Source organism: Aedes aegypti, chromosome 3 (assembly GCF_002204515.2).
Source record: "Aedes aegypti strain LVP_AGWG chromosome 3, AaegL5.0 Primary Assembly, whole genome shotgun sequence".
Classification (NCBI taxonomy): Eukaryota; Metazoa; Arthropoda; class Insecta; order Diptera; family Culicidae; genus Aedes; species Aedes aegypti.
The window spans coordinates 244,915,334-244,942,666 of record NC_035109.1 but is presented as its reverse complement, the minus strand read 5'-3'; the positions used below and the strand labels follow the sequence as shown (position 1 = coordinate 244,942,666).

The 27,333-nt window shown below is 34.4% G+C and overlaps 1 protein-coding gene across 6 annotated transcripts in view; it reads right to left on the bottom strand.

Moving 5' to 3' along the window:
* The window catches only part of LOC5566597 (E3 ubiquitin-protein ligase siah-1), a 70,626-nt gene extending 44,024 nt beyond the window's left edge, over positions 1-26,602 (bottom strand). For 2 of the 6 annotated variants that reach the window (XM_021850317.1, XM_021850320.1), the window contains exon 1: positions 3,216-3,316. The gene's annotated coding sequence lies outside the window, so the exon portion shown is untranslated. Of the gene's footprint in view, positions 1-3,215; positions 3,317-26,532 lie in introns of those variants that run through there. The other 4 variants (XM_021850322.1, XM_021850318.1, XM_021850321.1 and 1 more) reach the window with 4 other exon arrangements.
* Between the last annotated feature and the right edge of the window lie 731 nt (positions 26,603-27,333).

The window sequence follows — 27,333 nt, the reverse complement described above, 5'->3', positions numbered from 1 at the left end:
TTGTGAATATCTCTGATTAGGGCAAACATAAAAAAATATCTTTTGACGACATTCAAAAGACAAAATAAAATTGAATATTATATTAAAAATTTCATATGTGTTATTTTTGAAACTCTTATAAAATACCTTGAAAAAAAACAATGATTTTTATCACAAAAACTTCAATAACTTTTGAACTAAAATAGATACCAACAATCTTCTTGCATGAAAATCTGCGTTTTTTTTAGTTCTAAAAGTCGTTTGCTTTTCGGATGCGGGTCAAAATGGAATAGAGTACGATTATTTTGCTTTGTTATTGATACGCACGATTGCAGTTTCTTTGAACCAATGTCATTTTATTTAACGGTTATAATAATTGTAATTTTCTCGACCTTCACACACTCAGGCAAATTAATTAACGAATTTCATAAATTTTCCCTTATGAAGCATTGAAAAATCTATAAAAACCTATTTCAGAAGGCTAATATGAATTTCATACCGTTGAAATGATAGCCATAATTGAGAAAATTATTATATATATTGAACTTTTACAAATTTCATTGCACGCCTTATGATTCCCATTGCCGTCATGAGTCATTTTCTTAATGATACCATACCATACCATAGGCTATTATGGATTTCATATTAATTCGATGAAAACCATAAGTGCGAAGTATGTTTCACATCATTACCATATATCAATTTCATTAGGCTGCCTTACGATTCACATAGCTGTCACTAATGTGAAAAACTCATAAGATTGTGATTATGAAAATTTGTAGCACGAAATCACTGCCATCGTTGAGATCCAACATATTGCGTCAAATTTTTCAGAAGTCCAGAAAGGAAGTTCGGCAATGTACAATCGCGTGGATCCAGATAATTGGAAAAAGAAAATGGAAATGTAGCTTTCAATAAACTGAGAGTAATGGTCGAGTTGACGTCATTAAAATATTGTAGTACGAGTAATGCCATTGCCAATTTGTTCAATATATTTTTGGCATTAGGCTTGACCAATGTAAAATAGGAGCATGTGCAATACTACTTTGCTGCGTTTTATTGAGCATCACAACACGGCAAAATAGTTGGAAATTCGATTTCCACGCGTTTGCTCAACATTAAAATAAATTTCACCTAATAATGAGTAGGTGAAAGCATTGACATTTCTGTAAATACTCTGTATGAAATGTATTGTCAACTGAATATAAAAACTTATAATTAAATAATAATTTGTGTCATTAAAAGCAATGTAGTTTATATTGCTGATATAAGAAATTCATAATTTTTATTTCAATGTTCATAATGCTGTTTTATGAAACCAGCAAGACACCACACTGGCGTGATTCAGATCATTTCATAAGGTGAATCAATGAAATACTTACCGATTTCTTGTGGCAAATAAACATAAGGGAAAATAATGGATTTTCATAGTATTTTTGCCTGAGTGCAGGGCACAGCGTATCTTCGTGATTCCCCACACGATACACCCGAGAAAAAAAAATGCTGCTGAATACCAAGCCAGATAGCCGTAGCGGTAAACGCGCAGCTATTCAGCATGACCATTGTTTGGATTTAAAACAGCACGAACATTGAAAAATTGAGTAAAACTGTGTTTCTGGCTTTAATTTGGAACAGAACTTCAGGACCCTATTGACGAAAAAGCTCTCAACTAATAACTGTGGAAGTACTCATAAGAACACTCACTAAGATGGGAAGCAGGCTCTGTCCCTCTTGAAACGTGATGCAAAAAAGAAGAAGAATAATATTTAATAATTGAAATATAGACATATAGAGAAAATGAAAATGAACAAGAGCATATTGAGATATGGAAATATCAATACCATGAAGATATCAAGATGTGGGGAGATAAAATTACATTTAGAACGAAGCGACAGAAGAAATCATCAGCAAAATAATATCGAGATATAGAATAATTTTAGTTCTAAAACTGCATTTTAGCTTCAAGGTTCAAGAATAAATAATAAAATAATACAATCATCAAAAATGAACAACCAGTTTTTTGTTCAAATTTGAAGAAATCTTCATGAATATCATATCACCACATTCCAGATAGCAAGTGCAGCGCAATAATCGGTTTTATGAGCAATGCTTCAATTTTGAGCAAAAAAACTGATTTTGAAAATTGTTAAACGATGACAATTATTTTCCTCTTAAGGCCATATGGGAAGTTATTAAAATTACCCTAACTAATTGAAGCAGCAATTGTCAAATACCACTATCGATGTAAAATGTATCACTTTAATTGTGCATAGGTATGTAGTACACAACCCATTAAATATTCAGCTACATCGGTTCACTAAAACTGCTTCTGCAATTTTTTCATTATAATGGTTAGAATGATACAAAATATGGGAAAAATAATACTGTCTCTCGTGTTACCCTAAGAAAATACTTCAAGATCTGAGTTGCTTTTAAGCATTTTAGAGGAATACTAAAATTTGGTGCGAACTTTCTATAAAATATGATTAGAAGAAGATTTTATTCTTGAAATTTCGTCGGAGCGATCCGCACTGTTGGCAATAGTGAGCTTCAATTTCAGTTTATTTTCGTATGCTCTGTTGTAAACAAAATGGGCCTAAAAATAGATATGGCTTCCAAGTTACTTTTGCCAAGTTATATCACTTTACTCTTGATATAGAGTACAATGAACCCGCTTATCTACGAACTACAGCTAGAAGCCTTAGACCATCATCACCATAAAAGAGTTTTGTGACAACATTTTGACATTTTGGATCTATTGAAAATGTTTGAAAATGCAACAATCTTCTTATGACTTTGTTTATCGAACTAGGCGTCCCAATACTTTTTTCCAGAACTAAATATTGTCAAATGTTAAAAAATGCTCATTTGTTTTAGATATCAAACTCAATTGCCTTATAAGAAATAATATTATTTAATTTTTTTTTCTTGTGAACAATGAATTTCAGTGGTCAGGTACATTCAAGATAATATTCGTCACACTAGCTTATTCAACACCGTTATTATCTATGAAGCGTTTATCGACTACATAAAAACGTATCGACATCACGTGAAAGGCTTAACTGAAGCAGCCAAATGTACTATGATTCACTGCATTTTTTCCTCATATTTGTTCCTTTTATATTGTTTCAATTGCTGCACACATTGATCACATATTAGAGGCTCTAATTTAGAGCTAATATTTGTCTTGCAGGTTATTTGATTCCAGAAAACTATAAGCAGAGAGTGATTCCTACAGTTCCGGGTTCCACGTCGTTTTAATGTGCACTTGCTTTCAGCCTATGGCCCAGTTGGGCCAACTGCTAAACCGATACTGATTAGTTATGAAACTGAAAAATGCTAAATTTGTTTACTCGACCCAACGACATACATATCTTATCGCAATTTTCGTTTGCAGATTTCTCAGATTTCGGCTGCCATTATCTTATCATCGACGGCAAATGACGAGAGTACGGGAATAGCCGCCATTCTGCCATATCGGTATTAGCTTCTATAGACACACATTGACAGCAGGGAATTATAAATGACATCAGATAGAGCTTCTTTCGGTGGGGATAAATCAGTGCCTTGTGAAAGTTAATAATGGTAATCTTTAGAATGATGGCACCCAAAGTCACACCAGTCAATCGTGATTTGAACTAATTGGACCCGAATTGTCTGGACAAATTGAGAGGCCAAATAAACCCGGCTCCGGTTGTTGATAAGGTAGCTACAACGGTAGGCATGTTAGCATTATCTTAACAACTGTGTGATATGATCATAGCTCCTATGTGAACAGTCATTTGGCCGTTATTTGCAATTACCTGCGACATGAGAGTTGCCAGGATTTCCATTATGGTGGGGTTAGGGGTTTTGCTGGAGGTTGCATGCGTCCTCAAAAGTTCATTCACGATCTTCACGCAAAACGATGAGTCTAAAACGCGTTCTAATTCAAAATGTAGGCTGAATAACGGGTTGGAAAATCCCTGATTGGAAAAATTCTGAATACTTGTGGAAATCCTCATGAACTGCCAATTATGTTATTTGGAGCAAATCACTAAAGATTCAAATTTAACATGAATTTCGATGGTTTGCATAAGCTATCATTCAAATTTGTTTATGTTATTCCCCTGGATACTTTGCTGGATATTTTTCTTGGATAATTTTTTGAGGGAGAGTATTGGATTTCTGGAAGGAAATGTAGATGAATTCTTAGCTTTAGCTTTAGAGTTCTCCAGGATTTGCTGGAGCAAATCTTGGGTACATTCTTCTAAGCGTCCTTTGAAAAATTGCTAGAAAAAATTATGGGAGAACTGGTAGATAAATCACTAAAAGAATTTCTGGAGAGACCCCTGTAAGATACCGTGAAAGTATTATTCGACCAAACCTATTTTTTTCTAGGAATTTTCCAGCATTTCATCCATGTATTACTGGTGCAGTTTTACCACACATTTCCTTTAAAGTTTCTCAAAAAAATCGCATGCAATCTTCTAAAGTATATTTAAGATTTCACATCAGTCCATACTACATTTTTCCCAGTAATTCCTCCGACCATTCTTACACAAAGTTTTATAGAGATTCTGTCCAAAGTTTTTTGATTTTTTTAGAATATCCTGCAGAATACTATTCGATTGTTTTTTTGTAGATTATCTTAGAAAATTATCTAGGAAATCTTCTTAAACTTCCTCAAGAGTCCAGGAGTTATTTTATAGATCCTTGTTCATTAAGGATGACTTAAAAACTTACACAAGTTTTATCAAATGAGCTCTAGCATTTGCTTTAGAAAATCTCCCGGATTAATTTTTCAGAAAAATTTCCATACAATTCCTTAGAGACATTCCTGAAAGAACTCCTGAAAAAACAAATCAAGGCTTACTTGAGAAAATCTCAAAGAAAAACTGTAGGAATTTCTGTACAAATCTTAGAAAGAATATCTGGAGCAATTGCTGAAGGTATATTCAGAGAAATCCCTAGTTCAAATCTTGTCCCAGGGAAATCGATGGATGAATCACTGGATAAAATCTTGGAAAAATTAGGACTTTCTTGAAAAAAAAATTCACAGATTTTTTGATGGATTTTAATGATAATTTCTGAAACAATCTTTGGAGAATATTAATATTATATAATTTCTATGGTTCTCCTTGGGAAAATCCTCACGAAGAATTCTAAATAAAGTTAAGATTAAGGATCTCAGATCACTGTCTGCTATAAAGAATAAAACTCCTATATCCTGGCTCCTATTAGGTTTCGTTTTTTTTCTTGTTTTCTGTTTGGTCTATTTTAAGCCTTTTTTGGTTTCTTTTCCATTATTTTTGGTATCTTTTTTCTATTTTCAAGCTACTCAGTCTCTACGAGCCCTGTCAAAACGAAAAGCTTCCTTAGTATTGTGGTAACGGCTGGCATGAAAATGATGGGGTCATTAAAGAAGCAAAGGGGTGTCAGTGACGAATCTTAGTTGCGAAAAAATCTACTTTGAAGTATTTTTTTCAGAAAATTTTCATCTAACATTTTGTTCTGTTAGGCGGAAAAATAAACTGATAATATCGTTAGAAGCTTGGAAACAGTAGTTCAACTCAACTCATCTCAAAACAGTGTGTCTACTGATGTCACTTACACCCGTTTCCGTTTGAGCCCTTCAAATACCGTTTTGTCTCAAATTCCGAACAGACTCATATTCCGAACACTCGGTTTTTGTATGGCGACAAGGTTGAAATGTTTCGCTGAAATATATCATCAAATTACCAGGAAATGGCAGTTAATTTAAATTCAATTTTAACGTGTTCCAATCAATTCAAACCTCGAGAATAGTGAAGATTCTCTAGCTCGAGACCACACAAACTAGCTCAGATAAATTTATTTGCGAAATTATTCATTTGAATACGATTTAGTCGTGTGTTCGGAATTTGAATCAAGGTGTTCGGAATATGAGACAGAATGAACGCAGTGTTCGGCATTTGAGTCAAAATGTTGTTCCATACTTATACATAAAAACAATACTAAACAAGCTTAAATAAACATTTTTATCAGTACACCCAACAGCTAACGGTTAGACTTAGCGAAGAAATTGAAATGTTCACAAATATCAGCTAATTTATGCCTATCAGATGCTATTGAAGTCACTGTTGACCTTAAGTGTTCGGAATATGAGTCAAAACGGTATAGTGACTTGCAATTTGCAGTCCAGAGTTATTATTTTTTAGCTCAACTGTGCACACAATATTCTCCAACGTTTGTCATACCCATGGTTTCGAACGCGGACGCGCCTCTGGCTTCATTGATCTCTTTCCTTTGAAAACTCTTTAATATTCTTAATTAAATGCATCATCAAAAATTCTTTTAAAATCTATAACAAATAATTTAAAATCTCTACCACAAATCATTCTGCATTCCTTTAAAAAATAATATTATATTCTTATGGCTATCTCTGCTAAGTGACTCAAAGGTGAAGAGAGTCCGTAGAACATTTTTGCAAATGATGAAATTAATAGGTGGATAGGTTACTGGTTCCCCGATGGCTTTCACTACCTCATTATTCACCACCTAATTAATTTGAATTTTGCCGCTCCTATGCGAAGCCTATCCAGATATTAATATCATCATTAAAAAAAATCTTCTACAGAATCGCTTTACTTATGAGTCGCATGACCGACATAGTCATAATAAAATAATATGAATCAATTACTGGTCGATACCTGGGAGGGAGGCACCGATACTACACACGAAATATAAGACAACGTTATTTTGAACTGCAAGATAACTCCAGCTTGCCAACAACAATCAAGACAGGCTTCGAGAAAATCGGTAGTTTCGATTTGTTGTGCACCTTCGATCTTTCCTGACAAACATGAAAAAAGGGCCACAGTTTTCTATGCACTAAATATTTTCATTGGATAAAGTAGAACGATACGTTTTTCAATGCTTTATGTTCAATCAGATTAAATAAATGGTGCTCACGTGACATTACTTGCGTTATGTGCATGAATTGATTTTCATTCGATTTTTATCACTTTTGAAGAAATACGAAAATCTCGAAATCTTATTCATACAGACTCAACTCAAAAAAGTACACAAACTTACTTTATCGATCCTACGTGTTAAGCAGGCGGAATTCTACACGTACCGCTCTGTACCAACTCAACTTTTCACTTTTAGAACGTTTAATTTCCGGATTTACAAAACGACGAAAGTAAGATCACAGACAAACAGACGTAACACTTAGAACAAATCTCGATCAAAATCATCATAGTCACGAGGACATGTGCGCCCAATGCTAAAATTATTGTATTTGGCCGACGGGCCAACAGATGGCGGTAGTGTATAAACGTAAAACGCGAACAAAAACGATGCGAGCGCTGCGGGTGGCGGATTGGCCACCTACCATATTTTTGAATCGACCGTTAAGAAGGTGGTCGATGAACAATGATGAGAGTGTGACGTCTATTTGTCTGTGGTAAGATTTTCAACTTTCGCAACCTAATCACTACTTTCGCCGCCCCGCAGTATGGAGAGACAAAGTGACTTAACCACGAATCAAAACAAAACACTACTTGAGTCGATTTTACACTGGTAGAAAAACGTCGCAAGTAACTGAAAAAAACGACTTATCATTTTGTCATAAAATTCTTGTGTGAAATAATAGGAACTCCATAGTTTTTGAACGCGAGCTCATTGTATGCAAAATTTAAGAAATGTACACGTCGAAGAAATGTTAAAAAGATGATACATTTTAAAACAGTTTTAGAAGACAGGTTGTGATTCTTCCGAATTAATTTTCTCAAAACCGTATGAAAGTTACTTTAGTCGATTTGAAAAAGTAATCGAGAAATGTGTTTTAATCAGTTACGCGCTTTTTTCATGTTAGTCCAATGTTTGAGATCTGGGCTCACAGTGACAGTTCGTGACAGCGGAATCTCGGCTCACTATGACGTACAGAAATTTTGTATTGGTTTCTCCCTCCCAGGTCGATACCTTCTCTGTATATTTAAGAATTAGCACCAAAAACTAGTTTAAGAATCTTAGTTTTTTTCTCCAATGACCTAAAGTCCTGGTATACACAGAGGTTCATATTTAAACTTCTATGCGGATTTCTTCAGATACTCCTCTAAAATGTCAAAAAGCACTTGTTGGAATTCCTATAAAAATAATACAAACAATTCCTTTAGGTACTCTTCCACAGATTCATCATAAATTTAAAAAAAAATGAGAGAGGTGTAATCTGTGTTTCAAATGGCGAGGATCAAAATATAACAACTGGACGAATACCTGCACAGATACTCCTGGTTGAATTTCAGGATTATTTATTGAAGGAACCCTAAAAAAAAGCTGAAATCTTTTTGACAATTTTTGGATGAATTTTGAAGACGTGTTTGGAGAGTTCTTGGATGAAATTCTTCCAGCCAAAATTTCAGAGACTTGGCTGGAAAAAATCCTGTAGTAGTCACTGTAGTATTTTTTCTACAATGCCTGGATAAATTCCTTGTACAATCCGAGAAGTAATGCTGAGAACAATATTTAGGAGAAATTCCTCAAATCACAATTATTATATGAGGTTGTCTGCAAACTTCCTGTAGGATACTCAGAAAGTATTCCTGGAAAAGTTCCTAGTATTGAAACTAATAAAGACAAATTACTGGAAGAATAACTGGAATAATTTTTAATGTAATAGGAATATTGGGATAATTTTTAATGTAGAAGGAATGCTTGAAAACAGAAATCGGAAGGCTTTCCTTGGGAAATGTATCAAGGGCAACGCTTGAGAATTCCTGATAGAATTCTTGAAACACTTGGAGATGATTCCTGTAGAAATTTCTCGATATTCCTAGCAATTCTGCAAGAATTCCAGGAGGGAAACTAGAGTAACTTGTGAAGAAACATCTAAAATAACTTTCAGGGGAGTTTTCAGAGGGATCAAAATACAAAATGTTTTTATTTAATGAGATTAAGGATGCTTTTCATTATGAGTTTCCGGAGAAAATTTTCAGAAAGGGGATTTTGGGAGGGATCCTTTAATTTATAGCAGAATTTCAAAAAAAAAAAAAAAAAACTCGGGAGAAATTTAATTTAATATCTTAAGATATCTTAATATCTTGAAGGAATAAAAATACTTAAGAAAACCCTGAATGAATTTTACATGAAATCAACAAAGACAATTATTATTGTATTTACGGACAGCAAAAATAATTATAAAATGAGTTTTTCGGTTGAAATTACTGAACATGTTCAAGGAGAAATTAGGAGATAAAAAATGTAGAGATCCTGTAACAAAATAATGTAAAAAAAGTTCTAACAGGATTCAATAAGTACTTGTTGCGTAAACTACTATTACATTACTTTCCGTTAGGGGTTAACTAGTAGTTTACACAACAAGTTGCAGAATGATGATTTCTATTGCCGAGTCGTACTATTATCGACGGGGCTTGCCGAGTTGGATACTTACGACAAATGCTGTAAAAATTAAGTTCTGCAACGAGTTGCGTACAACATTTTGTACAATTTCGTAGGTTTTTTTTTTCTTTCTTTATTATTGAGACTTTCAGCCCTAGGCTGGTTCATCTCATAATTTCGTAGGTATCTGAAATCATGTCAGGATGCATTGAACAGTATTTTATATTTTCTGAAAATTTATGTAATGAAAAAGCGATGCGTAATAGTCATTACGGAACTAACTCCAGTTGTGTAATGACTATTACTACACTTCACAATTCAGCGCAAGGACGTAATTCGTTCAATGACAGATTGGGTAATGAAAAACAGCATATTACAATGAGAAATTGCCAAAAAAATATCACGTAACACAAAATTTGCCATTAAGACCCTCTCCTTTTCCCTCGTAACGGCTTTTGTATGCAAAATATACTATGTTTGTATGGACCGTAACATTATGGAAGACCCTCTGCCTCGCCCTGCTGCGCTACGTAAGATTTCAACGATTCCTTATGCTGTTTTGTTCTCAGATAACCACTATTGGTACACTTGCCCTATATCCAAATTCAAACTCACCTTGCAGAGTCGCACGTTGAGCTTATCAACGCACTCGATGCAACCGACATGCTGCGCTGTACACTCGTACACCTCGGAATCGGGAAACTTGTGGCACAGAACACATTTCAACTTGTCGATATCCATCCTCACTTGGGGGGCCCGTGGCCTTGCCGTTTATTGCGAAAGGATCAAACAGGGTAATTACACTGCACACTGACCACTAGATGAACGAATTGAACGAAGAACTCAACTTTAATGAATGAAAATGTCCAGTAACTATGAGGGACGGCAATCCATTCACGTTTTCCGTTTATTTTTGTTTCTCAGCCATGCACTGTTTATCCTTGTTTTGATTCGTCGGCAGAATCTTCGCCGAGATTGAGATGGATTTCGGTCTCAGAAGCACACTGCACTATGGTCCAGAAAGCAGTTCTACGCGGAACTACAAAGTTGTTTGTATTAGTTAGGTCCTTTGTTTGGTGTTATTGAAAATTAGGGTGGACTACATTTCCATAGAAATTGTGTAATTAACTTTCTTATTTGTAGAAACTATATTACACATGCTTCAGCAAAGTTGTAGACCATTCAATTTTAAGCAACTTTGCCAATGAAAGTTTTTTTTGTGTATCTCTTATATTGACCGATTTAGATTTTTTTCTTACGGTGACATAGGGTGGTCCAAACAAAACTGATTTCTGGCTCTAGCGTTTTCAATTCAAATATCTCATCAAAGTATTCTATGAAACACTTTTAGAGCTTTGAAAAATGCGTAATTTGGTGAGTAGAGAAACTCGCTATCTCTTTTCGTTTGGGAGTTAGGCGGCATCCATTTATTACGTAACGCTAAAATCGGAAATTTTCGACCCCCTGCCCCCTCCGTTACGCTTTTTGTATGGAAATTTTTAAAATTTTGTATGAGTCGTAACGCTCGAGCCTACATCCTCCCCCCCCTTCAAGCGTTCAGAGTTGCACAGTATCAGTCATATCAGCTGATGGCTGATGGACTAAAACTATCAATATCAGTTTCGAACTATAAATATCACTTTGATCTGACAACCAACTGCGGTGATGCGACATCGCCCTCTAGATCACAATCACTGCAGAATGAGTGATCACGTGGTAATCAACCACACTATCAATGTTTTTCAGTGACCAACACACAGTTTCAATCCGTCTGCAGCACTATCAAGATTATCGTACTGATAAAGTGCCATTTTATTTGCTTAATTTAAGACTAAACTTGACCCATCAGTGATATCCATAATCTATCGCCATCAATGCATTGGTGATGGAGTAGACAGCATGATGTTGATGTGATATGGAATGATCCGGATTGTATCGTAGTCGGCCTGTACAAATCAGCAAATTTCAAGCGTTGATGGTGACAGCAAGCAACTCTGCGAGCGTTACGTAATTTGTGGAGGCCACCTTATTGTTGTTTTTCTCACAAAAACATGCCTACTTTGATTGTGAATATCTCTGATTAGGGCAAACATAAAAAAATATCTTTTGACGACATTCAAAAGACAAAATAAAATTGAATATTATATTAAAAATTTCATATGTGTTATTTTTGAAACTCTTATAAAATACCTTGAAAAAAAACAATGATTTTTATCACAAAAACTTCAATAACTTTTGAACTAAAATAGATACCAACAATCTTCTTGCATGAAAATCTGCGTTTTTTTTAGTTCTAAAAGTCGTTTGCTTTTCGGATGCGGGTCAAAATGGAATAGAGTACGATTATTTTGCTTTGTTATTGATACGCACGATTGCAGTTTCTTTGAACCAATGTCATTTTATTTAACGGTTATAATAATTGTAATTTTCTCGACCTTCACACACTCAGGCAAATTAATTAACGAATTTCATAAATTTTCCCTTATGAAGCATTGAAAAATCTATAAAAACCTATTTCAGAAGGCTAATATGAATTTCATACCGTTGAAATGATAGCCATAATTGAGAAAATTATTATATATATTGAACTTTTACAAATTTCATTGCACGCCTTATGATTCCCATTGCCGTCATGAGTCATTTTCTTAATGATACCATACCATACCATAGGCTATTATGGATTTCATATTAATTCGATGAAAACCATAAGTGCGAAGTATGTTTCACATCATTACCATATATCAATTTCATTAGGCTGCCTTACGATTCACATAGCTGTCACTAATGTGAAAAACTCATAAGATTGTGATTATGAAAATTTGTAGCACGAAATCACTGCCATCGTTGAGATCCAACATATTGCGTCAAATTTTTCAGAAGTCCAGAAAGGAAGTTCGGCAATGTACAATCGCGTGGATCCAGATAATTGGAAAAAGAAAATGGAAATGTAGCTTTCAATAAACTGAGAGTAATGGTCGAGTTGACGTCATTAAAATATTGTAGTACGAGTAATGCCATTGCCAATTTGTTCAATATATTTTTGGCATTAGGCTTGACCAATGTAAAATAGGAGCATGTGCAATACTACTTTGCTGCGTTTTATTGAGCATCACAACACGGCAAAATAGTTGGAAATTCGATTTCCACGCGTTTGCTCAACATTAAAATAAATTTCACCTAATAATGAGTAGGTGAAAGCATTGACATTTCTGTAAATACTCTGTATGAAATGTATTGTCAACTGAATATAAAAACTTATAATTAAATAATAATTTGTGTCATTAAAAGCAATGTAGTTTATATTGCTGATATAAGAAATTCATAATTTTTATTTCAATGTTCATAATGCTGTTTTATGAAACCAGCAAGACACCACACTGGCGTGATTCAGATCATTTCATAAGGTGAATCAATGAAATACTTACCGATTTCTTGTGGCAAATAAACATAAGGGAAAATAATGGATTTTCATAGTATTTTTGCCTGAGTGCAGGGCACAGCGTATCTTCGTGATTCCCCACACGATACACCCGAGAAAAAAAAATGCTGCTGAATACCAAGCCAGATAGCCGTAGCGGTAAACGCGCAGCTATTCAGCATGACCATTGTTTGGATTTAAAACAGCACGAACATTGAAAAATTGAGTAAAACTGTGTTTCTGGCTTTAATTTGGAACAGAACTTCAGGACCCTATTGACGAAAAAGCTCTCAACTAATAACTGTGGAAGTACTCATAAGAACACTCACTAAGATGGGAAGCAGGCTCTGTCCCTCTTGAAACGTGATGCAAAAAAGAAGAAGAATAATATTTAATAATTGAAATATAGACATATAGAGAAAATGAAAATGAACAAGAGCATATTGAGATATGGAAATATCAATACCATGAAGATATCAAGATGTGGGGAGATAAAATTACATTTAGAACGAAGCGACAGAAGAAATCATCAGCAAAATAATATCGAGATATAGAATAATTTTAGTTCTAAAACTGCATTTTAGCTTCAAGGTTCAAGAATAAATAATAAAATAATACAATCATCAAAAATGAACAACCAGTTTTTTGTTCAAATTTGAAGAAATCTTCATGAATATCATATCACCACATTCCAGATAGCAAGTGCAGCGCAATAATCGGTTTTATGAGCAATGCTTCAATTTTGAGCAAAAAAACTGATTTTGAAAATTGTTAAACGATGACAATTATTTTCCTCTTAAGGCCATATGGGAAGTTATTAAAATTACCCTAACTAATTGAAGCAGCAATTGTCAAATACCACTATCGATGTAAAATGTATCACTTTAATTGTGCATAGGTATGTAGTACACAACCCATTAAATATTCAGCTACATCGGTTCACTAAAACTGCTTCTGCAATTTTTTCATTATAATGGTTAGAATGATACAAAATATGGGAAAAATAATACTGTCTCTCGTGTTACCCTAAGAAAATACTTCAAGATCTGAGTTGCTTTTAAGCATTTTAGAGGAATACTAAAATTTGGTGCGAACTTTCTATAAAATATGATTAGAAGAAGATTTTATTCTTGAAATTTCGTCGGAGCGATCCGCACTGTTGGCAATAGTGAGCTTCAATTTCAGTTTATTTTCGTATGCTCTGTTGTAAACAAAATGGGCCTAAAAATAGATATGGCTTCCAAGTTACTTTTGCCAAGTTATATCACTTTACTCTTGATATAGAGTACAATGAACCCGCTTATCTACGAACTACAGCTAGAAGCCTTAGACCATCATCACCATAAAAGAGTTTTGTGACAACATTTTGACATTTTGGATCTATTGAAAATGTTTGAAAATGCAACAATCTTCTTATGACTTTGTTTATCGAACTAGGCGTCCCAATACTTTTTTCCAGAACTAAATATTGTCAAATGTTAAAAAATGCTCATTTGTTTTAGATATCAAACTCAATTGCCTTATAAGAAATAATATTATTTAATTTTTTTTTTCTTGTGAACAATGAATTTCAGTGGTCAGGTACATTCAAGATAATATTCGTCACACTAGCTTATTCAACACCGTTATTATCTATGAAGCGTTTATCGACTACATAAAAACGTATCGACATCACGTGAAAGGCTTAACTGAAGCAGCCAAATGTACTATGATTCACTGCATTTTTTCCTCATATTTGTTCCTTTTATATTGTTTCAATTGCTGCACACATTGATCACATATTAGAGGCTCTAATTTAGAGCTAATATTTGTCTTGCAGGTTATTTGATTCCAGAAAACTATAAGCAGAGAGTGATTCCTACAGTTCCGGGTTCCACGTCGTTTTAATGTGCACTTGCTTTCAGCCTATGGCCCAGTTGGGCCAACTGCTAAACCGATACTGATTAGTTATGAAACTGAAAAATGCTAAATTTGTTTACTCGACCCAACGACATACATATCTTATCGCAATTTTCGTTTGCAGATTTCTCAGATTTCGGCTGCCATTATCTTATCATCGACGGCAAATGACGAGAGTACGGGAATAGCCGCCATTCTGCCATATCGGTATTAGCTTCTATAGACACACATTGACAGCAGGGAATTATAAATGACATCAGATAGAGCTTCTTTCGGTGGGGATAAATCAGTGCCTTGTGAAAGTTAATAATGGTAATCTTTAGAATGATGGCACCCAAAGTCACACCAGTCAATCGTGATTTGAACTAATTGGACCCGAATTGTCTGGACAAATTGAGAGGCCAAATAAACCCGGCTCCGGTTGTTGATAAGGTAGCTACAACGGTAGGCATGTTAGCATTATCTTAACAACTGTGTGATATGATCATAGCTCCTATGTGAACAGTCATTTGGCCGTTATTTGCAATTACCTGCGACATGAGAGTTGCCAGGATTTCCATTATGGTGGGGTTAGGGGTTTTGCTGGAGGTTGCATGCGTCCTCAAAAGTTCATTCACGATCTTCACGCAAAACGATGAGTCTAAAACGCGTTCTAATTCAAAATGTAGGCTGAATAACGGGTTGGAAAATCCCTGATTGGAAAAATTCTGAATACTTGTGGAAATCCTCATGAACTGCCAATTATGTTATTTGGAGCAAATCACTAAAGATTCAAATTTAACATGAATTTCGATGGTTTGCATAAGCTATCATTCAAATTTGTTTATGTTATTCCCCTGGATACTTTGCTGGATATTTTTCTTGGATAATTTTTTGAGGGAGAGTATTGGATTTCTGGAAGGAAATGTAGATGAATTCTTAGCTTTAGCTTTAGAGTTCTCCAGGATTTGCTGGAGCAAATCTTGGGTACATTCTTCTAAGCGTCCTTTGAAAAATTGCTAGAAAAAATTATGGGAGAACTGGTAGATAAATCACTAAAAGAATTTCTGGAGAGACCCCTGTAAGATACCGTGAAAGTATTATTCGACCAAACCTATTTTTTTCTAGGAATTTTCCAGCATTTCATCCATGTATTACTGGTGCAGTTTTACCACACATTTCCTTTAAAGTTTCTCAAAAAAATCGCATGCAATCTTCTAAAGTATATTTAAGATTTCACATCAGTCCATACTACATTTTTCCCAGTAATTCCTCCGACCATTCTTACACAAAGTTTTATAGAGATTCTGTCCAAAGTTTTTTGATTTTTTTAGAATATCCTGCAGAATACTATTCGATTGTTTTTTTGTAGATTATCTTAGAAAATTATCTAGGAAATCTTCTTAAACTTCCTCAAGAGTCCAGGAGTTATTTTATAGATCCTTGTTCATTAAGGATGACTTAAAAACTTACACAAGTTTTATCAAATGAGCTCTAGCATTTGCTTTAGAAAATCTCCCGGATTAATTTTTCAGAAAAATTTCCATACAATTCCTTAGAGACATTCCTGAAAGAACTCCTGAAAAAACAAATCAAGGCTTACTTGAGAAAATCTCAAAGAAAAACTGTAGGAATTTCTGTACAAATCTTAGAAAGAATATCTGGAGCAATTGCTGAAGGTATATTCAGAGAAATCCCTAGTTCAAATCTTGTCCCAGGGAAATCGATGGATGAATCACTGGATAAAATCTTGGAAAAATTAGGACTTTCTTGAAAAAAAAATTCACAGATTTTTTGATGGATTTTAATGATAATTTCTGAAACAATCTTTGGAGAATATTAATATTATATAATTTCTATGGTTCTCCTTGGGAAAATCCTCACGAAGAATTCTAAATAAAGTTAAGATTAAGGATCTCAGATCACTGTCTGCTATAAAGAATAAAACTCCTATATCCTGGCTCCTATTAGGTTTCGTTTTTTTTCTTGTTTTCTGTTTGGTCTATTTTAAGCCTTTTTTGGTTTCTTTTCCATTATTTTTGGTATCTTTTTTCTATTTTCAAGCTACTCAGTCTCTACGAGCCCTGTCAAAACGAAAAGCTTCCTTAGTATTGTGGTAACGGCTGGCATGAAAATGATGGGGTCATTAAAGAAGCAAAGGGGTGTCAGTGACGAATTTTAGTTGCGAAAAAATCTACTTTGAAGTATTTTTTTCAGAAAATTTTCATCTAACATTTTGTTCTGTTAGGCGGAAAAATAAACTGATAATATCGTTAGAAGCTTGGAAACAGTAGTTCAACTCAACTCATCTCAAAACAGTGTGTCTACTGATGTCACTTACACCCGTTTCCGTTTGAGCCCTTCAAATACCGTTTTGTCTCAAATTCCGAACAGACTCATATTCCGAACACTCGGTTTTTGTATGGCGACAAGGTTGAAATGTTTCGCTGAAATATATCATCAAATTACCAGGAAATGGCAGTTAATTTAAATTCAATTTTAACGTGTTCCAATCAATTCAAACCTCGAGAATAGTGAAGATTCTCTAGCTCGAGACCACACAAACTAGCTCAGATAAATTTATTTGCGAAATTATTCATTTGAATACGATTTAGTCGTGTGTTCGGAATTTGAATCAAGGTGTTCGGAATATGAGACAGAATGAACGCAGTGTTCGGCATTTGAGTCAAAATGTTGTTCCATACTTATACATAAAAACAATACTAAACAAGCTTAAATAAACATTTTTATCAGTACACCCAACAGCTAACGGTTAGACTTAGCGAAGAAATTGAAATGTTCACAAATATCAGCTAATTTATGCCTATCAGATGCTATTGAAGTCACTGTTGACCTTAAGTGTTCGGAATATGAGTCAAAACGGTATAGTGACTTGCAATTTGCAGTCCAGAGTTATTATTTTTTAGCTCAACTGTGCACACAATATTCTCCAACGTTTGTCATACCCATGGTTTCGAACGCGGACGCGCCTCTGGCTTCATTGATCTCTTTCCTTTGAAAACTCTTTAATATTCTTAATTAAATGCATCATCAAAAATTCTTTTAAAATCTATAACAAATAATTTAAAATCTCTACCACAAATCATTCTGCATTCCTTTAAAAAATAATATTATATTCTTATGGCTATCTCTGCTAAGTGACTCAAAGGTGAAGAGAGTCCGTAGAACATTTTTGCAAATGATGAAATTAATAGGTGGATAGGTTACTGGTTCCCCGATGGCTTTCACTACCTCATTATTCACCACCTAATTAATTTGAATTTTGCCGCTCCTATGCGAAGCCTATCCAGATATTAATATCATCATTAAAAAAAATCTTCTACAGAATCGCTTTACTTATGAGTCGCATGACCGACATAGTCATAATAAAATAATATGAATCAATTACTGGTCGATACCTGGGAGGGAGGCACCGATACTACACACGAAATATAAGACAACGTTATTTTGAACTGCAAGATAACTCCAGCTTGCCAACAACAATCAAGACAGGCTTCGAGAAAATCGGTAGTTTCGATTTGTTGTGCACCTTCGATCTTTCCTGACAAACATGAAAAAAGGGCCACAGTTTTCTATGCACTAAATATTTTCATTGGATAAAGTAGAACGATACGTTTTTCAATGCTTTATGTTCAATCAGATTAAATAAATGGTGCTCACGTGACATTACTTGCGTTATGTGCATGAATTGATTTTCATTCGATTTTTATCACTTTTGAAGAAATACGAAAATCTCGAAATCTTATTCATACAGACTCAACTCAAAAAAGTACACAAACTTACTTTATCGATCCTACGTGTTAAGCAGGCGGAATTCTACACGTACCGCTCTGTACCAACTCAACTTTTCACTTTTAGAACGTTTAATTTCCGGATTTACAAAACGACGAAAGTAAGATCACAGACAAACAGACGTAACACTTAGAACAAATCTCGATCAAAATCATCATAGTCACGAGGACATGTGCGCCCAATGCTAAAATTATTGTATTTGGCCGACGGGCCAACAGATGGCGGTAGTGTATAAACGTAAAACGCGAACAAAAACGATGCGAGCGCTGCGGGTGGCGGATTGGCCACCTACCATATTTTTGAATCGACCGTTAAGAAGGTGGTCGATGAACAATGATGAGAGTGTGACGTCTATTTGTCTGTGGTAAGATTTTCAACTTTCGCAACCTAATCACTACTTTCGCCGCCCCGCAGTATGGAGAGACAAAGTGACTTAACCACGAATCAAAACAAAACACTACTTGAGTCGATTTTACACTGGTAGAAAAACGTCGCAAGTAACTGAAAAAAACGACTTATCATTTTGTCATAAAATTCTTGTGTGAAATAATAGGAACTCCATAGTTTTTGAACGCGAGCTCATTGTATGCAAAATTTAAGAAATGTACACGTCGAAGAAATGTTAAAAAGATGATACATTTTAAAACAGTTTTAGAAGACAGGTTGTGATTCTTCCGAATTAATTTTCTCAAAACCGTATGAAAGTTACTTTAGTCGATTTGAAAAAGTAATCGAGAAATGTGTTTTAATCAGTTACGCGCTTTTTTCATGTTAGTCCAATGTTTGAGATCTGGGCTCACAGTGACAGTTCGTGACAGGGGAATCTCGGCTCACTATGACGTACAGAAATTTTGTATTGGTTTCTCCCTCCCAGGTCGATACCTTCTCTGTATATTTAAGAATTAGCACCAAAAACTAGTTTAAGAATCTTAGTTTTTTTCTCCAATGACCTAAAGTCCTGGTATACACAGAGGTTCATATTTAAACTTCTATGCGGATTTCTTCAGATACTCCTCTAAAATGTCAAAAAGCACTTGTTGGAATTCCTATAAAAATAATACAAACAATTCCTTTAGGTACTCTTCCACAGATTCATCATAAATTTAAAAAAAAATGAGAGAGATGTAATCTGTGTTTCAAATGGCGAGGATCAAAATATAACAACTGGACGAATACCTGCACAGATACTCCTGGTTGAATTTCAGGATTATTTATTGAAGGAACCCTAAAAAAAAGCTGAAATCTTTTTGACAATTTTTGGATGAATTTTGAAGACGTGTTTGGAGAGTTCTTGGATGAAATTCTTCCAGCCAAAATTTCAGAGACTTGGCTGGAAAAAATCCTGTAGTAGTCACTGTAGTATTTTTTTCTACAATGCCTGGATTAATTCCTTGTACAATCCGAGAAGTAATGCTGAGAACAATATTTAGGTGAAATTCCTTAAATCACAATTATTATATGAGGTTGTCTGCAAACTTCCTGTGTAGGATACTCAGAAAGTATTTCTGGAGAAGTTCCTAGTATTGAAACTACTAAAGACAAATTACTGGAAGAATAACTGGAATAATTTTTAATGTAATAGGAATATTGGGATAATTTTTAATGTAGAAGGAATGCTTGAAAACAGAAATCGGAAAGCATTCCTTGGGAAATGCATCAAGGGCAACGCTTGAGATAGAATTCTTGAAACACTTGGAGATGATTCCTGTAGAAATTTCTCGATATTCCTAGCAATTCTGCAAGAATTCCAGGAGGGAAATTAGAGTAACTTGTGAAGGAATATCTAAAATAATTTTCAGGGGAGTTTTCAGAGGGATCAAAATACAAAATGTTTGTATTTAATGAGATTAAGGATGCTTTTCATTATGAGTTTCCTGAGAAAGTTTTCAGAAAGGGGATTTTGGGAGGGATCCTTTAATTTATAGCAGAATTTCAAAAAACAGTCGGGAGAAATTTAATTTAATATCTTAATATATCTTAATATCTTAAAGGAATAAAAAATACTCAAGAAAACCCTGAATGAATTTTACATGAAATCAACAAAGACAATTGGGTTGTTTAGAGATTAAAAATTTCCGGATCTTTGTAGCTTGATCGAAAAAGCACATTTTTCTAAGTAAAACACGATTTTATTGCGCTTCAATATCTTAATTTTGACATTATAAATGATTAAAAAAGATTTCAATCCGTCGACTCAATGACATTTCAATTTACATGACAGCTCGTCCTGGAGTAAAATTTGCCGAGGGGTGATTCAAAACTGATTTCCATACTAATTTCGAACGTGATTTAAAAATGGTTCCAGGTCACGAAAAATTCTGAAACTTTGGATTCTAGTTCAATTTTTAGCGTAGATTCAGAATATGTAAGAAAACGGATACCCCTAAACAAGCCAATTATTAATGTAATTACGAACAGCATAAAAAATTACAAAATGAGTTTTTCGGTTGAAATTACTGAACATGTTCAAGGAGAAATTTCTGCAAGAGTATTAAGATAAAAAATGTAGAGATCCTGTAACAAATTAATGTAAAAAAAAGTTCTAACAGGATTCAATAAGTACTTGTTGCGTAAACTACTATTACATTACTTTTCGTTAGGGGTTAACTAGTAGTTTACACAACAAGTTGCAGAATGATGATTTTAATTGCCGAGTCGTACTATTATCGACGGGGCTTGCCGAGTTGGATACTTACGACAAATGCTGTAAAAATTAAGTTCTGCAACGAGTTGCGTACCGTCAAACGGGGCTTCTTTTGACATTATTTCCACATTCTTTAACTTTGAGGATTTGTAACTCTTAGAATTATGGATAGATGTTGATAATTTTTGCCTATATTTAAGTTGTATATGTACGTAACAAATGTGCAAAATATGAGGCAAATCCATCAAGAAATGACAAAAATGCTAGAATAGCGAAAAAAGCGTGTCCTTCAAGACAAAAAAGGGGCTACTTTGGACATTTTCACAATTTGCTAATGAAATGATTTTTTTTATAACTTTCAAACTGATTCAATAAATTGTCGTCCACTGTGATGTTATGGAACGTTTTTCATTGATAAACTTAATGTAGAAAATTGCAAAGCTAGAATCAATTACACATATATAACAAATTTCAACGAAACATGCCATTCACTATTCTCAGTTCGCAGTATGAAACTTAAATTTTCAACTTCCTCTTAAATGGAACTATCAGTTACGAATGCTCGATTTTCAAGTTGACATAAACGAACGACGCAACTACTAGGTACTGCGATGATAAATGAGTTATGTACAAAAACTCTTTTTTTTTCTATTCTTACTGTTATATGAACGATATGTTGAAGGATCACATTGATACCGGTGAATAATTTAATACCAGTAAGTAATTTTCATTAAAAACGCAATCTATGAAGTAAAGTTTAGCATGATCGTAAAGAAGTAAGTTTGCTTTTGTAATATGCTTTTAGCTTCTAAGCAGTTTAGAGCTGACTTAAGAGTAGATTAATTTAGGCATTTGAAGGATGCAACTGTTCTGTGCTACAAATTCATGTAAATTATAAAGAAAAATTGTTTTTTAGAGATTATGTTGTGAATTTGGCATTGGTACGTATTAAAATATATGCGTTTTATGTCTGTTCACTTTTACAAACATTTATTTTATTTTTTTTAAGTTGTAAAATATACAAACCAAAACATTATAATAAAATTAGAGTCGCAAAAATAAGACCTTTGATCAATTATTTTAATAAAACAACAATTTTAAGCAAAACAAATCACAAGATTTTCATGAAACATGACGATTTGATAGTTTTGTGATGCTCCCAATAAGTTTCCAAGACATGGGTAAAATTCAAACAATGTTTGTATATCCAATGTTTTATACCTTGTGAATATTTATTCGGGATTTTTTGAAATGCTTTCTTGTTTATCCTGTTATTGTTGATGTTGTTCCAAGAAAAAATCATGCCTAGTGGTAGAGCATATATTGGTTAATAAAAGTGCTGAAGACACAAAATAGCTCAGATTAATATTTACGGTGCTAATAAATACAAAAGGTGAGTGTCCAAAGTAGCCCCTGGAATCAAAAGTAGCCCCGTCCGACGGTACAACATTTTGTACAATTTCGTAAGTATCCGAAATCATGTCAGGATGCATTGAACAGTATTTTATATTTTCTGAAAATTTATGTAATAAAAAAGCGATGCGTAATAGTCATTACGGAACTATAACTCCAGTTGCGTAATGACTATTACTACACTTCACAATTCAGCGCAAGGATGTAGGCCGTTTAATGACAGATTGGGTAATGAAAAACAGCATATTACGATGAGAAATTGCCAAAAAAATATCACGTAACACAAAATTTGCCATTAAGACCCTCTTTCTTCCCCTCGTAACGGCTTTTGTATGCAAAATATACTATGTTTGTATGGACCGTAACATTATGGAAGACCCTCTGCCTCCCCCTGCTGCGATACGTAAGATTTCAACGATTCCTTATGCTGTTTTGTTCTCAGATAACCCCTATTGGTACACTTGCCCTATATCCAAATTCAAACTCACCTTGCAGAGTCGCACGTTGAGCTTATCAACGCACTCGATGCAACCGACATGCTGCGCTGTACACTCGTACACCTCGGAATCGGGAAACTTGTGGCACAGAACACATTTCAACTTGTCGATATCCATCTTCACTTGGGGGGTCCGTGGCCTTGCCGTTTATTGCGAAAGGATCAAACAGGGTAATTACACTGACCACTAGATGAACGAATTGAACGAAGAACTCAACTTTAATGAATGAAAATGTCCAGTAACTATGACGGACGACAATCCATTCACGTTTTCCGTTTTTTTTTCTTTCTCAGCCATGCACTGTTTATCCTTGTTTTGATTCGTCGGCACAATCTTCGCCGAGATTGAGATGGATTTCGGTCTCGGAAGCACACTGCACTATGGTCCAGAAAGCAGTTCTACGCGGAACTACAAAGTTGTTTGTATTAGTTAGGCCCTTTGTTTGGTGTTATTGAAAATTAGGGTGGACCACATTTCCATAGAAATTGTGTAATTAACTTTCTTATTTGTAGAAACTATATTACACATGCTTCAGAAAAATTGTAGCCCATTCAATTTTAAGCAACTTTGCCAATGAAAGTTGTTTTGTGTATCTCTTATATTGACCCATTTGATTTTTTTTCCTTACGGTGACATAGGGTGGTCCAAACGAAACTGATGTCAGGCTCTAGCGTTTTCAATTCAAATATCTCATCAAAGTATTTTATGAAACACTTTTAGAGCTATGAAAAATGCGTAATTTGGTGAGTAGAGATACTCGCTATCTCTTTTCGTTTGGGAGTTATTGTTGTTTCTCTCACAAAAACATGCCTACTTTGATTGTGAATATCTCTGATTAAGGCAAACATAAAAAATATCTTTTGACGACATTCAAAAAACAAAATAAAATTGTATATTATATTAAAAAATTGCATATGTGTTATTTTTCAAACTCTTATAAAATACCTTGAAAAAGAAAACCAATGATTTTTATCACAAAAACTTCAATAACTTTTGAACTAAAATAGATACCAACAATCTTCTTGCATGAAAATCTGCGTTTTATTAAGATCTAAAAGTCGTTTGCTGGGCGGATGCGGGTCAAAATGGAATAGAGTACGATTCTTTTGCTTTGTTATTGATACGCACGATTGCAGTTTCTTTGAACCAATGTCACTTTTTTTTTAACGGTTTTAATAATTGTAATTTTTTGACCTTCACAGGGCACAGCGTATCTTCGTGATTCCCCACACGATATACCCGAGAAAAAAAAATTGCTGCTGAATACCAAGCTAAGATATTCCATACCAGATAATTTTTAACACTTACTAAATATCATATTCTTTGAACACTAAGCTGATATTTGATTAGATTGCAAAATCATAATAATAAATTATGAGTTTTCATATAGAAGTCATATTTTTCAATAGTAGTTTAGTACCTAAAGCAATCCTTTTTTATTTTTTTGTTAAGGTGAAAATGAATCGAAGCCAAGCCTCAAATTTTCAAGAGCACAAATCTGGGGAACCAAACATCTGTTTAAGCTGAAAACTTAATCGATTGGTCACTAGCTGGTGATGACTAATCGATTAGGTTTTCAGCTCAAACGGGTGTTCGCTTCTCAAGATTTGTGCTCTTGGAAATTTGAGGTGTGGCTTCGATTCATCTTCACCTTAATAACGCGACGGAGTGTGTCCTTGCTACTAATTTTTCACGCTCAAACATTGACACTTTTAATTATGACGTTCACTTCGCCAAAAAAATTCCAATGGGGTTGTCCCTGTCTGATATTTCGCAAGGGACACGAAAAGCAAAAAACACCCAAAATTTGAGTGGAAACCAAGGGGTGTGACAAAATCTCAATGACCAGAAAAAATTGTTTGGATTTAAACCAGCGCGAACATTGAAAAATCAAGTAAAAGTGTGTTTCTGGCTTAAACTTAAGCCTTTGGTACTAAAATTGGAACAGAAATTTAGGACCCTATTGACAAAAAAGCTCTCAACTAATAACTGTGGAAGTACTCATAAGAATACTCACTAAGATGGGAAGCAGGCTCTGTCCCTCTTGGAACGTGATGCGAGAAAGAAGAAGAATAATATTTAATAATTGAAATATAGACATATAGAGAAAATGAAAATGAACAAGAACATATTGAGATATGGAAATATCAATACCATGAAGATATCAAGATATGGGGAGATAAAATTACATTTAGAACAAAGCGACCGAAGCAAAATAATATCGAGATATAGAATAATTCTAGTTCTAAACTGCATGCCAGCTTCAAGGTTCAAGAATAAATAATACAATCATCAAAAATGAACAACCAGTTTTTTGTTCAAATTTGAAGAAATCTTCATGAATATCATATCACCACATTCTAGATAGCAAGTGCAGCAATGATCGGTTTTATGAGCAATGCTTCAATTTTGAACGAAAAAACTGATTTTGAAAATTGTTAAACGATGACAATTATTTTCCTCTTAAGGTCTTAAGGCCATATGGGAAGTCATTATAATTACCCTAACTAATTGAAGCAGCAAATGTCAAATACCACTATCGATGTAAAAATGTATCACTTTAATTATACATAGGTATGTAGTGCACAACCCATTACATTTTCAGCTTCATCGGTTCATTAAAACTGATTCTGCAACTTTTTCATTATAATGGTTAGAATGATACAAAATATGGGAAAAATAATACTGTCTCTCGTGTTACCCTAAGAAAATACTTCATGATCTGAGTTGCTTTTAAGCATTTTAGAGGAATACTAAAATTTGGTGCGAACTTTCTATAACATATGAATTGAAGAAGATTTTATTCTTGAAATTTCGTCGGAGCGATCCGCACTGTTGGCAGCAGTGAGCTTCAATTTCAGTTTATTTCAGTATGCTCTGTTGTAAACAAAATGGGCCTAAAAATAGAGATGGCTTCCAAGTTACTTTTGCCAAGTTATATCACTTTACTCTTGATATAGAGTACAATGAACCCGCTTATCTACGAACTACCGCTAGAAGCCTTAGACCATCATCACCATAAAAAAAGTTTTTTGACAACACTTTGACATTTTGGATCTATTGAAAATGTTTGAAAATGCAACAATCTTCTTATGACTTTGTTTATCGAACTAGGCGTCCCAATACTTTTTTCCAGAACTAAATATTGTCAAATGTTAAAAAAAATGCTCATTATTATTGCCTCAATTGCCTTATAAGAAATAATATTATTTTTTTTTCTTGTGAACAATGAGTTTCAGTGGTCAGGTACATTCAAGATAATATTCGTCACACTAGCTTATTCAACACCGTTATCATCTATGAAGCGTTTATCGACTACATAAAAACGTATCGACATCACGTGAAAGGCTTAACTGAAGCAGCCAAATGTACTATGTGTCACTGCATTTTTTCCTCATATTTGTTCCTTTTATATTGTTTTAATTGCTGCACACATTGATCACATATTAGAGGCTCTAATTTAGAGCTAATATTTGTCTTGCAGGTTATATGATTCCAGAAAACTATAAGCAGAGAGTGATTCCTACAGTTCCGGGTTCCACGTCGTTTTAATGTGCACTTGTTTTCAGCCTATGGCCCAGTTGGGCCAACTGCTAAACCGATACTGATTAGTTATGAAACTGAAAAATGCTAAATTTGTTTACTCGACCCAACGACATACATATCTTATCACAATTTTCGTTTGCAGATTTTTCAGATTTCGGCTGCCATTATCTTATCATCGACGGCAAATGACGAGAGTACGGGAATAGCCGCCATTCTGCCATATCGGTATTAGCTTCCATAGACACACATTGACAGCAGGGAATTATAAGTGACATCAGATAGAGCTTCTTTCGGCGGGGATAAATCAGTGCCTTGTAAAAGTTAATAATGGTAATCTTCCGAATGATGGCACCCATAGTCACACCAGTCAATCTTGATTTGAGCTAATTGGACCCGAATTGTCTGGACAAATTGAGAGGCCAAATAAACCCGGCTGCGGTCGTTGATAAGGTAGCTACAACAGTAGGCATGTTAGCATTATCTTAACAACTGTGTGATATGATCGTATCGTAGCTTCTATGTGAACACTCATTTGGCCGTTATTTGCTATTACCTGCGACATGAGAGTTGCCAGGATTTCCATTATGGTGCAGTTAGGGGTTTTGGTGGAGGTTGCAAACGTCCTCAAAAGTTCATTCACGAATTTCACTCAAAAACGATGATTATAAACAGCTCTTCACATATCCTTCTCGCACGAAACGTTTCTTTTCACTTTTTTTTTCACAGTAAGATGAGTGGAATCTAAAACGCATCTTGATTCAAAGTGTAGGCTGAATGACGGG